The following is a 15812-nucleotide window of genomic DNA, read 5'->3' as shown; positions in this document are numbered from 1 at the left end:
AGCAGTATTTATATTTAATTTTCTAAAACATCCTTGTTCATAATCTATCTATAATTTTTAACAGATATGAAAGTTAGTTGTTGTTTATATAAATTATAATTTTACTTTCAATTACTTTTTTAAATATCAACTTTATTAAATTAAATTATTTTTACAAAAAGATCTTAAATATTATTTTCCTTTAGCAACCAACGTGTCCTGCCCAAAGGTCTATTTGCAACCGGCCACACTGCTGTTAGTTCTAATTGGAACAAACTGAACCTCGCTCTCTGTCACTTCTCGCTGTTAGCTGCTCAGTTATTCGTTTCAACTTGTATTGGAGTCGTTGCTGCTAAATGCACTGATCGCTCTCACATTAGTTCGCCCATGCTTGTTTTCGAACTATTGGCTAAGTTAATGTTATGTTGTTATCCAATGATCGCTCTCACGGTAATTGTTTCGCACTTGCTTTACAACTACTGGGATGTAAAGTAGTAGCTGTTAACTACAGTGATCGCTCGCACAGCGTTCGGTGCTCACTTGCCTAACAGCTTTCGGTAATGCTTTTACGTGGGTGATCAGCAGTTATTACTGCTTAACTCCTCCCCTTCTAAATGAGGTACGTCCACAATCCTCAACAATAATGCCTAAATTAATTTCATTTGTATGATTTGATAGGTTATCACAACGATATTATTGCATAAACTTCTGACCAATTACATTGTTGCACATAGAATAGGTTGAGTTATAATTTTTTATGGTTATGGTTGAGTAATTTTACTTTTGGCATTAGTTCCGCAGACCCATACATATATTGGAACAGGAATGAGTTACAAGTTAATGACTGAGATAGAGAGAACGACGATTATGAGTGGTCGAGCATTGAGAAATTTTACAGCAGTTTAACAGCGGTATGATAAATCCATGAGAGCCCCAATATACTGGTATTTGGGAACAAGTTGCAATTACATGGTTGCCAAGTCGGTTTTTCTTAAATCTACTAACTATCGTTATAACTTAACGTATATTTCCATATATATATTTGGCGTAGGAACCGCTTTAAGCGATTATAGCCATTTCATTATAGTTAACAAAAATTTCAAAGTACAAAAGTTTTACATGTGGAAATTAATATTCGTGAGATGCTCAGTTATCTAGTCACCATGAAATTCGATGTAGCAAAATTTAATTTTTTGTAATAAGCCTAGGTTTCTGTTATTTGAATATCAAAGAAGAAATGGGGTCAGACTAGTATTTACTTTAAATTGTCTTTATGGACCACCCTCCCCTTAATTAAAACTGTACTCCCTAGGTCTTTTTCAATTGTATGTTCCTCATACAGTGGTGTTAACTTATTACCTAGTCTAGTATTTCTTTTTACCATAACTTTATCTCCTTCTTTAAAAACACGCTCGGTTCTGTTTTTGTTGTGACTTGAGAGCTCTTTCTGTTGCGCACATCTAATACGTTCAGATACTTCATTATTCGGTTCATCAATGGTGGATCTAAATACGTCTACTGGCCTCATTTTAGTAACAGAATGTATTGTTTTGTTACATTCAATTGTTGACAACAAGATTAGATTCTCTCCACCTGACCATTGGAGCAGCTATGCAAAGGTGGAGCATTGATGATGTTAATATCAAAATTATTGGAAAGAAGTTGTCTGACAGTGTTTGAATTCAGCGTTTTTGCGTTGTCACAATAAATAATTTTTGCTTTTGGAAAAATGTTCAAAATTTGTATTAATTGGGGCTTTATGTCCAAAATTGTTCTCGACGCTATGGTCTGAACGACTGCGAATTTTGAGAACTTGTCTACACAAGTCAAGAAATACTTTGAGTCGGTAGAAAAAATGTCAATATGCAGGATCTCTCCTGAGTATAGTGGAATGGGTGCATCTGCTATTCTATGTTTCCGATGCTGCCTATTGTACTTCGATTTAGAGCAGATCCTACAACCTCTTTGGCTTTCTTTTCCATCTTTGGGAAACATTAGTCCCTCAAGATTTGCTTAACATTTTCTTGTGCTGTACGGTGTGCACGGTGTTACATATGTTTTAGTGTGTCTAATTTTTGCACTTGGAAACATTTGCACCAAGTCATGTTGAATGTAGGCTAGTATGGATAAATTTCAATGAATTGCATTAACTACATTAGTATTCATAATGTCCTGAATAATTCCTAAGAGCATGCTTCTGTCACAAAAGTCTAGTTTTATTCCCAAAAATAATGAAAGTTCGTTTTTTTGGAAACTCACTTTCTTCAATAATTATTTGATTCCTAAAACAATTAACCGGTTTTTCAACTACCTCTATGGTGTACGTTAACGATCTTTCGCTGTGAATCGTGGCTGAATCTGAGTTCATATTTTCGTCCATGATATTAACTTGCTGTCGCGAAAGAGCATCGGCAACGTAGTTTTCTTTCCCAGGCTTATAATAAAGCTTCGCATTATGTGCTTCGATAAATGCTTTCCAACGTTTAATCTTTGCATTTGGATTTCTGTCAGACACCGCAAACGTTAGCGGTTGATGGTCAGTAAAAATATTCAATTGGCGTACACCATAAAGATAGTTACGAAGGTTTTTTAATGCCCAGACTATGGCCAAAAGTTCCCTTTCATTAGTGGCAAAGTGAAGTTCATTGTCTTTTAGGGTTCTGGAAATCATAGTTATTGGTCTGCCTTCCTGAGAAAGAACGGCTCCCAGGCCACGGTTGGACGCATCCGTAGTTAAATCAAATGCTTTTTTAAAATCGGGGTAAGCGAGCATTACGTCTTCCGATACTAAAATGTGTTTAAGTTTCTCAAATGCTTGCAGTTGCTTTGAATTTAAAAGTATTTTCACCCTTTTGGATCTGTAAGCGCTAACTTTTTTTAACCATTTTCCCCATTTTCAAAATATCAGTCAGTGGTTTGGCTTAATGGCAAAGTCTTTCACGAAGCATCTATAGTAGCTTGCTAATCCTGAGCCCGTACAAGGTTTCGGGGGTTGGGAAGTTTAGCATTGTGCTAACTTTATCTGGGCACGTCTTAATGCCACCCCATAATACCATAAATCCGAGATACTCTGTTTCAGTTTTGAAAAATGTGGACTTGTCGACTGACACCCTCATGTTAGCGTCATGTAGACTCTTCAAGACCCAGTCTATGTCTTTAATGTGTTGTTCCTTAGATTCGGAAGAAATAATATCATCTACATAAACAAAGCAGCTTTTTCCTATCTTTTCCCTTAAGATGTCGTCTATGGCTCTTTGAAAAATACTCGGAGCGTTTTTTAATCCGAAAGGTAGCCTACAAAATTCATACTTTCCGTTGCTAACGGAAAAGGCTGTTTTTTCCCTGTCTCGCTCAGCGAGCTCGACCTGGTGAAATCCAGACTTCAAATCAAGGGTTGTGAAGTATTGTGCATGTCCCATATTTGATAAAATCGAAATGATATTTGGTATTGGGTATTTGTCGTCAATGGTATTTTCGTTCAGTTTGCGAAAATCTACCACCAGACGCTTTTTTTATTGCCAAACTAATCAATACTCTTCTTGTCCACGACCCAAATGGGGTTATTGTAGGGGGACGAAGATCGTCTTATAATGTATGTATGTGATTGGCGTTGCAACCGTTTAGCCGGTTATAGCCGAATCGACGATAGTGCGCCACCTCTCTCTCTCTTTCGCAGTTCGCCGCCAGTTGGAGATCCCAAGTGTAACCAGGTCGCTCTCCACCTGGTCCCTCCAACGGAGTGGAGGCCTTCCCCTTCCTCGGCTTCCTCCGGTGGGTACTGCATCGAACACTTTCAGGGCTGGAGTGTTTTCGTCCATTCGGACAACATGACCTAGCCAGCGTAGCCGCTGTATTTTTATTCGCTGAACTATGTCAATGTCGTCGTATAACTCGTACAGCTCATCGTTCCATCATCTGCGGTATTCGCCGTTGCCAATGTTCTGAGGACCATAAATCTTGCGCAAAATTTTCCTCTCGAAAACTCCTAGTGTCGTCTCATCTGATGTTGACATCGTCCAAGCTTCTGCACCGTAAAGCAGGACGGGAATGATAAGCGACTTGTAGAGCTTGATTTTGGTTTGTCGAGAGAGGACTTTACTGTTCAATTGCCTACTCAGTCCAAAGTAGCACCTGTTGGCAAGAGTTATTCTGCGTTGGATTTCAAGGTTGACATTGTTCGTGTTGTTGATGCTGGTTCCCAGGTATACGAAATTATCTACGACCTCGAAGTTATGACTGTCATCAGTGACGAGGGAGCCAAGACGCGAATGCGCCGACTGTTTGCTTGATGACAGGAGATATTTCGTCTTGTCCTCATTCACATCCAGACCCATTCGCTTTACAGCCCCATTCGCTTCGCCTCCTTATCCATGCGGGAAAAAGCAGAACAAACGGCGCGGTTGTTGCTTCCGTTGATATCAATATATCATCGGCGTACGCCAGGAGCAGTACACTCTTGTAGAAGATTGAACCTTCTCGGTTAAGCTCTGCAGCTCTTATAATTTTTTCCAGCATCAGGTTAAAGAAGTCGCACGATAGTGAGTCACCTTGTCTGAAACCTCGTTTGGTATCGAACGGCTCGGAGAGGTCCTTCCCAATCATGACGGAGCTTTTGGTGTTGCTCAACGTCAATTTACACAGCCGTATTAGTTTTGCGGGGATACCAAATTGAGACATCGCGGCGTAAAGGCAGCTCCTTTTCGTGCTGTCGAAAGCAGCTTTAAAATCGACAAAAAGGTGGTGTGTGTCGATCCTCTTTTCACGGGTCTTCTCCAAAATTTGGCGCATTTTGAATATCTGGTCAGTTGTCGATTTTCCAGGTCTAAAGCCACACTGATAAGGTCCAATCAGTTTGTTGACGGTGGGCTTTAGTCTTTCACACAGTACGCTCGATAGAACTTTGTATGCGATATTTAGGAAGCTGATCACACGGTAATTGGCGCAGATTGTGGGATCTCCCTTTTTATGGATTGGGCAGAGCACACTGAGATTCCAATCGTCAGTCATGTTTTCTTCCGACCATATTCTGCAAAGAAGCTGATGCATGCACCTTATCAGTTCTTCGCCGCCAATTGTTTCGGCTGCAGCGGTACGCAGTGAGTTTGAGATGCCGTTCTACAGCTCCCTTATATTGAGATGCTGATAAGTGCTCTCAGAGAGCAGGAGTGCAAGTCGAGTAGAGTATTTCGTGGCTGTCTGTTGCGATTGCAGCTTCTCGACGTCGAACCTTCCTTGTGTTTGTTGACGGGCGTTTTTTGCTGCACAAAGGCAAGTGCGTATCTTCGTTGCAACTAGATAATGGTCCGAGTCTATATTTGGTCCTCGGAGCGTGCGCACATCTAAAACACAGGAGACATGTCTTCCGTCTATCACAACGTGATCGATTTGATTGCGCGTGTTTCGATCAGGGGGCAGCGCTCATAAGTGCGTTCTATGCGTTGACGCGTATACGCGTATTGACAACCATATTTTGGGCCACAGCGAAGTCGATCAGCCTCAGGCCGTTTGGCGATGTTTCGTCATGGATGCTGAATTTTCCTACTGTTGTGCGAAAGAAACCTTGCTGCTTGAATCATGTGGAGAAGAATCGTTTCTGGCCACTCCCAAGTGAATGACAATAAAAAACTTTCCTCACTTACGTGAACTTCAAACATGATCAAATCCTCTTAAATCTTAATGATTGTGCTAAATATAACATGGTTATGGTGCATATAAACAAAATTGAGTAAAAATTAAAATGTTTATTTAAAGCAAATATTATACTAATTGATATAAAATAAATTTATGGAAACAATTTAGTGAAGTGTTAGTGTATAATAAGCGCATTATATAAATTGAAAATTAACTAATAATCGAAAAATCGCAACATGATTTTTTTTTTTTTTTTTTTTTAATTTTAATTTTTAACTTAAAATGCGAATATCTCAAAAACAATTATATTAATTCGTAATCTGGAGATAGGACGCCTATAGGAGAGGAGAGGAGGCTCTTTATAACCATACCCATTTCAACCATGAAATCAGGGGATACTATACTAAAGCCGACCCAAGTTTTGAAACATGTTGTAACACCAGGCCTTTGTTATTTAATTTGAATTTTTATTATTTTTCTCTAAGCTTAATTTGTAACCAAGAAAAAAAATCAAATGAATTATTAAATGAGAACGATATATTTTCAATATTTACAAGAAAACATAAAAACACAACGAAAAATGACGCGCCACTCAAAATGGTCCAGTCATTGAAAGCAACTCAAAAACGATATTTTACTAAAACCACATTTACTATTATATCGATCTATATGTTCTATTTACGATTTTGAAAATGTAAGATATTGTGAGTTTTCGTAAACTTACTCCTCAAACCACAAATGAAATACGAAATTTAAAACAACAACATTATAAAAGGGTAAAAGACAAAGAATAAAAGCAGATATGGTTAAAAGACCACGCGGCACTATTAAAAATATAATAAAACGCTATACTGATGAAAATCGAATCGTTTGGCAAAACGTAATTTTTGTAGAAGAATACAAATTCTATTGGCTACCAATACCACTCTACTATTACTACTACTACTCTTGTTTTGTAAACTTTTCACAGGTGGGTCATTTTGAGTATCACACACTGTATATTTTAATGTAATTCAGAGGAAACATGTTTCTTCTAAAAGTGTGTTTCTGTACCAAAAATTAAAATCGGGTCATAACTTCCCCTAGCTGCCATATACCAAATTATAGGTTTTTCAAAAAGGCGTTTTTCCGCATATATCGGTAAATATTTGAGAAACATATCTTAGCAAAATTAAGTGAACGTATAGTATGGGATATAATGTACCTTGGTGATGAAAATGAGTGAAATCGGTTCAGGAACTATTTCAGCCCTCATATAATATATGTGATGATATTCATTATTCTATTGGACTTTATTTGCAAGATAGTCGTAAAATAAAATGCAAGTAAAAATTAACAGCTGTTTTACGATATTGTAATTTTGCGATGTTGCCATACCTTTACGACGTTAAATGAGTACCACTAATATATAAATCACATTTTTCCAAACAATTTTCATTAAATTTCTCTTTAAATGTCTTTGTAAGAGCTTAAAACAGCAATATTTCTCGTATAAAAATACTGTGGAGGCCAGTCTAAAGCCGGGTGCTAAATACTTTCATCATCCGAGTTCAAAAGTCGTCTTGGTATTCTTGAATCATACTTCAAGAATTTATTTATGGAAATCGAAAGGATAGATTCAGAGGATTGCGGCCGTATGGATCTTGAGGAGCTGTATTTTACAACAAAGTTAATTATTCAGACTTGACACCACTTGTGTAATGCAAGCAGGATCGAAGCTGCCTAAACTTTAACTCCCCTCGGCAAGTACTCTGAATATCAAAATTTTTTTACATCTCATATTTTTAGAAAATATTTCGTCGTTATTTGAGCTTTCGTCCATTTCTAAACCAAATGGTGGTCAGTTCAAAAGTTTACTAGATAAAGCATCTGCCAAGCTGGGCTGATTGCATTCATCATTTGGAGAGACAATAACACGACTCCAATGATAACGCTCACACGGTTGGATACGTAAACCAAAGCGCATAGAGCAAAACCTTCACGTAAGGGCTATTAATTTTCTTGTTCCAATTCGCTTTGTTCGGTATGTTCCAGCAACAATCATAAAATACACATCTGCGAGAGTTTTAAGGCGCATAGTATATCGCAACGCTTTGACAATGTAAAAAAGATGGGTATCTGTATGTATGTGATTGGCGTTGCAACCGTTTAGCCGGTTATAGCGCCACTTCTCTCTCTCCTTCGCAGTTCGGCGCCAGTTGGAGATCCCAAGTGTAACCAGGTCGCTCTCCACCTGGTCCCTCCAACGGAGTGGAGGCCTTCCCCTTCCTCGGCTTCCTCCGGCGGGTACTGCATCGAACACTTTCAGGGCTGGAGTGTTTTCGTCCATTCGGACAACATGACCTAGCCAGCGTAGCCGCTGTCTTTTTATTCACTGAACTATGTCAATGTCTTCGTATAACTCGTACAGCTCATCGTTCCATCGTCTGCGGTATTCGTCGTTGCCAATGTTCTGAGGACCATAAATCTTGCGCAAAATTTTCCACTCGAAAACTCCTAGTGTCGTCTCATCTGATGTTGACATCGTCCAAGCTTCTGCACCGTAAAGCAGGACGGTGATAAGCGACTTGTAGAGCTTGAATTTGGTTCGTCGAGAGAGGACTTTACTGTTCAATTGCCTACTCAGTCCAAAGTAGCACCTGTTGGCAAGAGTTATTATGCGCGGGATTTCGTAGCTGACATTGTTCGTGTTGTTGATGCTGGTTCCCAAGTATACGAAATTATCTACGACCTCGAAGTTATGACTGTCAACAGTGACGTGGGAGCCAAGACGCGAGTGCTTGCTTGATGACAGGAGATATTTCGTCTTGTCCTCATTCACGTCTAGACCCATTCGCTTCGCCTCTTTATCCATGCGGGAAAAAGCAGAACAAACGGCGCGGTTGTTGCTTCCGATGATATCCATATCATTTGCGTACGCCAGGAGCTGTACACTCTTGTAGAAGATTGTACCTTCTCTATTTAGCTCTGCAGCTCTTATTTTTCCAGCATCAGGTTAAAGAAGTCGCACGAAAGTGAGTCACCTTGTCTGAAACCTCGTTTGGTATCGAACGGCTCGGAGAGGTCCTTCCCAATCATGACGGAGCTTTTGGTGCTGCTCAACGTCAACTTACACAGCCGTATTAGTTTTGCGTGGATACCAAATTCAGACATCGCGGCATAAAGGCAGCTCCTTTTCGTGCTGTCGAAAGCAGCTTTAAAATCGACAAAAAGGTGGTGAGTATCGATTCTTCTCTCTCGGGTCTTCTCCAAAATTTGGCGCATTTTGAATATCTGGACAGTTGTCGATTTTCCAGGTCTAAAGCCACACTGATAAGGTCCAATCAGTTCGTTGACGGTGGGCTTTAGTCTTTCACACAGTACGCTCGATTGAACCTTATAGGCGATATTTAGGAAGCTGATCACACGGTAATTGGCGCAGATTGTGGGATCTCCCTTTTTATGGATTGGGCAGAGCACACTGAGATTCCAATCGTCAGTCATGCTTTCTTCCGACCATATTCTGCAAAGAAGCTGATGCATGCACCTTATCAGTTCTTCGCCGCCGTATTTGAATAGTTCTGCCGGTAATCTATCGGCCCCCGCTGCTTTGTTGTTTTTCAAGCGGGAAATTGCTATTCGGATTTCTTCATGGTCGGGTAATGGAACATCTGTTCCATCGCCATCGATTGTGGGATCGGGTTCGCCATCTCCTGGTGTTGTACTCTCACTGCCACCTTGGTCTCTACATGAGGATGCTTCGCTCTTGAAACTTTCGTTAAGTCGCTTCATTTTTTCATACCATTTTCAAGCATTACCTCTGTCTGCCAGCTTCTCAAGCTCTTCGTACTCACGCATTTCGGCCTCTTTCTTTTTTTGTCTGCAAATGTGTCTCGCTTCCCTCTTCAGCTCTCGGTATCTATCCCATCCCGCACGTGTTGTGGTCGTTTGCAACGTTGCGAGGTAGGCAGTCTGTTTTCTCTCCGCTGCGCGACGGCACTCCCCATCGTACCAGCTTGTTTTTTGAGATGCTGATGAGTGCTCTCAGAGAGCAGGAGTGCAAGTCGAGTAGAGTATTTCGTGGCTGTCTGTTGCGATTGCAGCTTTTCGACGTCGAACCTTCCTTGAGTTTGTTGACGGGCATTCTTTGCTGCACAGAGGCGGGTGCGTATCTTCGCTGCGACCAGATAATGGTCCGAGTCTATATTTGGTCCTCGGAGCGTACGCACGTCTAAAACACAGGAGACATGTCTTCCGTCTATCACAACGTGATCGATTTGGTTCCGCGTGTTTCGATCAGGAGACAGCCAAGTAGCTTGATGTATTTTCTTATGCTGGAATCCGGTACTACAGACGACCATATTTCGGGCCCCAGCGAAGTCGATCAGCCTCAGGCCGTTTGGCGATGTTTCGTCATGGAGGCTGAATTTTCCGACTGTTGTGCCAAAGACACCTTCTTACCCACCCTGGCGTTAAAATCGCCAAGCACGACTTTTACATCGTGGCGGGGGCAGCGCTCATAGGTGCGTTCTAGGCGCTCATAGAAAGCATCTTTGGTCACATCGTCCTTCTCTTCCGTTGGGGCGTGGGCGCAAATCAGCGATATGTTGAAGAACCTCGCTTTGATGCGGATTGTGGCAAGACGTTCATCCACCGGGGTGAATGCCAGGACTCTGCGACGGAGTCTCTCTCCCACCACAAATCCAACACCAAATTTGCGCTACTTTATATGGCCGCTGTAGTAGATGTCACAAGGACCCACCTTCTTCCGTCCTTGTCCCGTCCATCGCACTTTTTGGATGGCGGTGTTGTCAGCCTTGAGTCTTATGAGGACATCAACCAGCTGGGCAGAGGCACCTTCCCAATTAAGGGTCCGGACATTCCAGGTGCATGCCCTCAAATCATGATCCTTAGTACGTTTGCAGAGGTCGTCATCAAAAGGGGGGTTTCTCTTCCGAGGCTCTGATTGTTTTTTCATTGGGGAGGTTTTTTTATGTGGTGGGTCCCAAATCCTACGCACAACCGCAGAAGCGGGCTTCGCCTTCAAACGGGATACTACCCAGGGGATACTTGGTCTAAAACCGGAAGTCGTGAGCTGCTTGAGTCATATGTAAAAGAATCGTTCCTGGCCACTCCCAAGTGAATGGCAATCAGAAACTTTCCTCACTTGCGTGAACTTCTACATATGATCCCATCCCCATATTCATATTTACTTATGTATAAATTGTATTTTCAATTCCCAATTGTGTCTATAAATACTTCGAAATAATTAAATTATAATACTGTTTAAAGACTGCTAACTTTTAGTACCATATCGCATTACAATGCTATTTCGAGAAACCCACTTATAGTAAAATAAATCTTCTCGTTTCAATTGAATAAAACATTTTCAAATATTTATGTTGGGTATTCATCCCTATCAGGAATTAATATAATTAAATTTCGTAATACTAAATAACATCATAATAATATCAAAAATTCGAATAGTAATAAACAATAATACACAAATTTTTAATTATGCGAAACCCTTTTTGGGGAATATGAATTAGCTTAAATGTCAAAAGTAGTTTCTGGAGGTGGGTTTCTGGAGTTTCTCTACTTCTCTATACAATGCTAATGACGTCAGTTGGTCTGTAAAGAGAAGAATGAAAAACTGTTTGACAAACATTAAAGCTTGGAGGTTTGGTGAAGGTTGGGTTTTGTCTGTCTCTAGAAAGCTTTAGAAAACTTGTGAAGCTCTATGAAATATGTTTGCTGTCCCCATGTCAGCATATTGGAATATGGGTTAAAAGCTTTAACTTAAATGTATGGCTAACCATGCTCTTAGAAGTCATACTCCAGCACGATTCGCTGAAAACAAAAAAAAAGCAGTTTTCCGGAAATATTTTTAATACCCTTGACTGTCCGCCACATTCCCCTGATCTTTATACAATTCCGAATAACTGGGGCTATTTAACGCGAAGCCTCGTTGATATAAAATTGGTGGAGTCAAAAGTCGACAGGCATTTTTTTTAATTTTTCATGTACAAACATGCATTTTTAAATATTACATTACGTGACCTTTTGCTTTGATATATCCGTTAATGTCTTCCGTTTATCTCCATTTTTACTGAAGTTATCGCCTGCACAGACGGACATGATCACAACATGATCGATCTGGTTGCGCGTGTTTCGATCAGGAGACAGCCATGTTGCTTGATGAATTTTCTTGTGCTGGAATCTGGTACTACAGACAACCATATTTCGGGCCCCAGCGAAGTCAAAATTGAGTTATGTATATGGAAAGTAGTCGTGGTTGTGAATCGATTTCGCCCATTTTTTATCCGTGTTATCAGGGTGTCAAAAAAATAGTATACATCGAATTTCATTGAAATCTGTCGAGGAGTTACTGAGATATGGTTTTTGACACATAAGTGGGCGATGTCACGCCCATATTTCATAAAAAAAAAATCCGAGTACAGCTTCCTTGCTATTTCTTCTGTAAAATTTAGAGTTTCTGACTTTTTTCGTTAGTGAGAAAATTACTAAATTTCAACCTAACCTTTGTATAGGAGGTGGGCGTGGTTATTATCCGATTTCAACTATTTTCATGGTGTGTGGTGGGGTACGTAAGAGTAACCACTGCAGAAAATTTGGTTTATATAGCTCCATTGATTTGCGAGATATATACAAATAACAGGTTTGGGGGTGGGGCCACGCTCACTTTCCCAAACAAATTACATCCAAATATGCCCTCTGCCAGTGCGATCATTTATTCCTAATTTTACTTTTATAACTTTATTTATGGCTTAGTTATAACATTTTATAAGTTTTTGATTTTCGCCATTTTGTGGGCGTGGCGATAGTCCGATTTTGCCCTTTCGAAAGCAACCTCCTCAGGGTGCCAAGGAAAACGTGTTTCAAGTTTCGTTAAATTATCTAAATTTTTACTCAAGTTACAGCTTACACAGAAGGACAGACGGACGGACAGACAGAATTTCGGATTTTGACTCGTCTCTTCACCCTGATCATTTTGATATATATAATCTAACTCGTTTAGTTTTATGACTTACAACTTTTGTTGCGTGAAAATGTGAGCAAGGTAGTAGTAATGGTCCGATTTCGTTCTTGTTATTCAATAACGAACTTTATTGTATCGACTCTCTGGAGTTCCACTTTCAGCAGCTCGATACGGAGTCATGAGAAATGTTTCCAGAGGTAATACAGCATCGCCTAGTAGCAATATTTGTTTTAGTTATTTCATTTACTTGCTGAATAAAAAAAAGGTATTACCTAAAAGCCATGTGTTTTCACCTGCATTATTGGAAATAAGTTGTTTTAATGTGCTGCTATTCCAAATAAAGGCATCGTGTGAGGGTCCAGGATATCTGACATCGACAAAAGTGATATTCCTTTTGTAATCGCAAACCTATTTAAAAAAATGCATTAGAATTTTTAAAACGAACAAAGTTACACTTAGTATGTACCATTAACGCATTTATGCTGTAATAACCCTTTCTATTAATATATAAGTATGTAGATGTTGAAGTTCCTTTTAGGTAGTGAATTGTGCACATGTGTCCCATCCACACATCCTATTACACCAGGGAATCCAGTTTATATATTTTTTTGTTGAATCAAGGTTGTCACTTCTGTCAGAATCATTGACATTGTGGATTGTAATATTCCTGTGTTGAAATCATTCTCTTGGCATTTCTGGTAGCTACCTTCTGCAAAGAATCGTAGCGGTGCGCAGAGCTTTAAAATTGGAGGGACAGAAGTTGGCCGGTAGTTGGGTTTAAAATGCGGAGATAACTCGTCTATGTAAATAGTATGTAAATGCTTCTTTTGTTATCCGAAAATAGCATATATGAATTTACACAAAATATAGCAAACAAATAACATTATTATAATTATTAACTTACTTCACAAGTGGAAAATCCAAAGGATTGGAACGATCTCTAATTTGCCGTCGAATTAATGCAACATTTGCGCTTTCCTCCCGACTCATTAAAAATAATTCATTCACTACTCAACATATTAATTGTTTTATTTTAATTCAAATGAATTATTTTTGTTCACGTATTTGTAATTTTAACTGCACAAATTGTCACTCACATTTGAACAATGCTGCCAAATACTTACAAAATAATTGTCAAAAATGTAAACTCAGGGCTGTTATCTGCGCATTCTTGGCAACTGAGATAAATAGCTTATCGTAATAAAAAATCTAGACTCAGTAGCCAGGCTACTACAATGGCGATTATTCGTCAGTAGCTTTACGCAATTGAGTTGTTAAACTTTTGCCTTAGGGCATTTGCATTGGCATTCTAGGTTAAATTTTCCTCCATACAGTAATCGTTTAAAACTTATAAATCTACTAGTAAACCCGGGCACGCTTTGCTGTGAATAATTTATATATATATATATATATATATATATATATTTTATTTTTTAATACATTTAAATTATTACCTAGGAATATAGTTATAAAATGTATAGTTTGTATTAAAATTCATATATTTATATGATATTCGTCCTGTCATTGTCAAAATATTAGAAAATATTGAAGTGTGTCAAATGAGCGATGTAGATCTGAAATAATGCTGAGAGTATTGTCCTGCTGTGTGATTTTTACTGATCGATTTTCAACAGGATCGCCAACCATTACGTCACACAAAAAACACTTGCTCAAACAAATTTTTTTCACAAAAACAAATTCAAATTTAAAAAAATACAATCAACTACACGTATATAAACAAACATCTGCCGCAATGTAAAAATTTTCAAAAGCCAGCTATGATATGCACCCACAAACCAACAAATGAGTAAATATACATACAATCGTAAATATATTCAAACACTTGCGGTAATGTAAAAATATACAAAGCCAACTACAGAAAAAGTATAAACGTACTGACAAATTTTATCTACACACAATAGAACATATATTGAAAATGAAATATTTTTATGAAAAAAACACACATATATACACACACGTATAAATGAATACACAAATGCATAAATATGTATCCAAAAGCGCTAGAAAACTAAGACAAACCACAAACTAACGTACAAATATTCAAATGAATGTACTCACATCCAAATAATATAAACTTCAAACAACGCATTTTCATTTAATGTTTTTAGCAAGTGGCAGCTTTTGTTATGACAGCCTAAATCCATGAAAATTTAGAAATAAATGTAGCGCCATCTATTGTAACATAGCGCACTTAGCGCCACCAACAGTGTTAAAAATTTCATTAAAATCGGTTCAGTAGTTTAGGAGTCCATCGAAAACAAACAACGTGACACGTGATTTTTATATATTAAGATTAGTCGTGCGGAAAAGTTTGGCATAATATTCCTGGCAAAACTTATGAATGGATCCTTATATTCCTCTTGTTTAATATTACTTTTAAAATCCCTGTTCATCTAGACAGGTTAAACAACAAGAACAGAACAAATTTTGAGTTAAATGAACAATTCCGCCGCATAAGGCAAACTTTTAATTCTCACTCTAGCACATTTGGTCTATCAGACTCACTATTTAGCATCAAAAAAACTAATTTAATCGTTGGGTTTGTGCTTTTATTATTGTAATAAGATCTTTAACACAAAAAGAAAAAGTAATAATATTTATAATAGGATTTCTTATTTTGAGACTTTTCTTTGGCGTGTAATAAATGGATATGAGCTCAGAAGCTCCGTGTTCCACGTTTGCAGAAATTCGTGAGATCTGTTGAGTATGTTGCCTTCTAAACATTTTGATGTCCTTATTGTACAGCGTAAAACTGTTTTATCGACCTTTATCAACAAATTTGATCAATTATATTGTCTGAAATTTTTGTTTCGTTTCTGTAAATATTTGAAATGGACACAAATACTGATAGTTAAGCTGAAAATTGTATAATGGTATGTTTTTGTCTCTTATGTATAATCCTCATTTAAATTAAAATTTAGTGTCTCATCACCGATTGTTTGCATTAAAACAGGCAAATAGTTCATTTCTTTTAAATTTCTGCAACTCACTCACTAACGGTTGATTGATTTCGACACGAATTTTCGATTTTGCGGATTCAATGATTTCGAAATTAGTCAATAAGAGAGTTTACTTCGATCCCAAACTTTATTTTCGATTCGGTTTCAATGAGTTCAATGTAAAACTGATTGAATGATTAGACCCATTGTGTTTTATTTTGTGCTACATATGTACATAATTATTACATTTTTAGTTGTAGTAG

The 15812-nt window shown here is 38.4% G+C and overlaps 1 protein-coding gene across 7 annotated transcripts in view; it reads right to left on the bottom strand.

Moving 5' to 3' along the window:
• Positions 1-111: 111 nt before the first annotated feature.
• Positions 112-15812, bottom strand: part of Ttll6_1 (probable tubulin polyglutamylase ttll-15) — a 31106-nt gene continuing 15405 nt past the window's right edge. For 4 of the 7 annotated variants that reach the window (XR_008470486.1, XR_008470483.1, XR_008470478.1 and 1 more), the window contains 5 exons: positions 13494-15426; positions 13056-13388; positions 12862-12997; positions 12642-12801; positions 112-11220 (listed from right to left, as the gene is read on the bottom strand). The gene's annotated coding sequence lies outside the window, so the exon portion shown is untranslated. Of the gene's footprint in view, positions 11221-12641; positions 12802-12861; positions 12998-13055; positions 13414-13493; positions 15427-15812 lie in introns of all 7 variants that reach the window. The other 3 variants (XR_008470481.1, XR_008470482.1, XR_008470484.1) reach the window with 3 other exon arrangements.

Source organism: Zeugodacus cucurbitae, chromosome 2 (assembly GCF_028554725.1).
Source record: "Zeugodacus cucurbitae isolate PBARC_wt_2022May chromosome 2, idZeuCucr1.2, whole genome shotgun sequence".
Taxonomy (NCBI): domain Eukaryota; kingdom Metazoa; phylum Arthropoda; class Insecta; order Diptera; family Tephritidae; genus Zeugodacus; species Zeugodacus cucurbitae.
The sequence above is the reverse complement of the archived record's forward strand: the minus strand, read 5'-3'. Positions and strand labels throughout refer to the sequence as shown.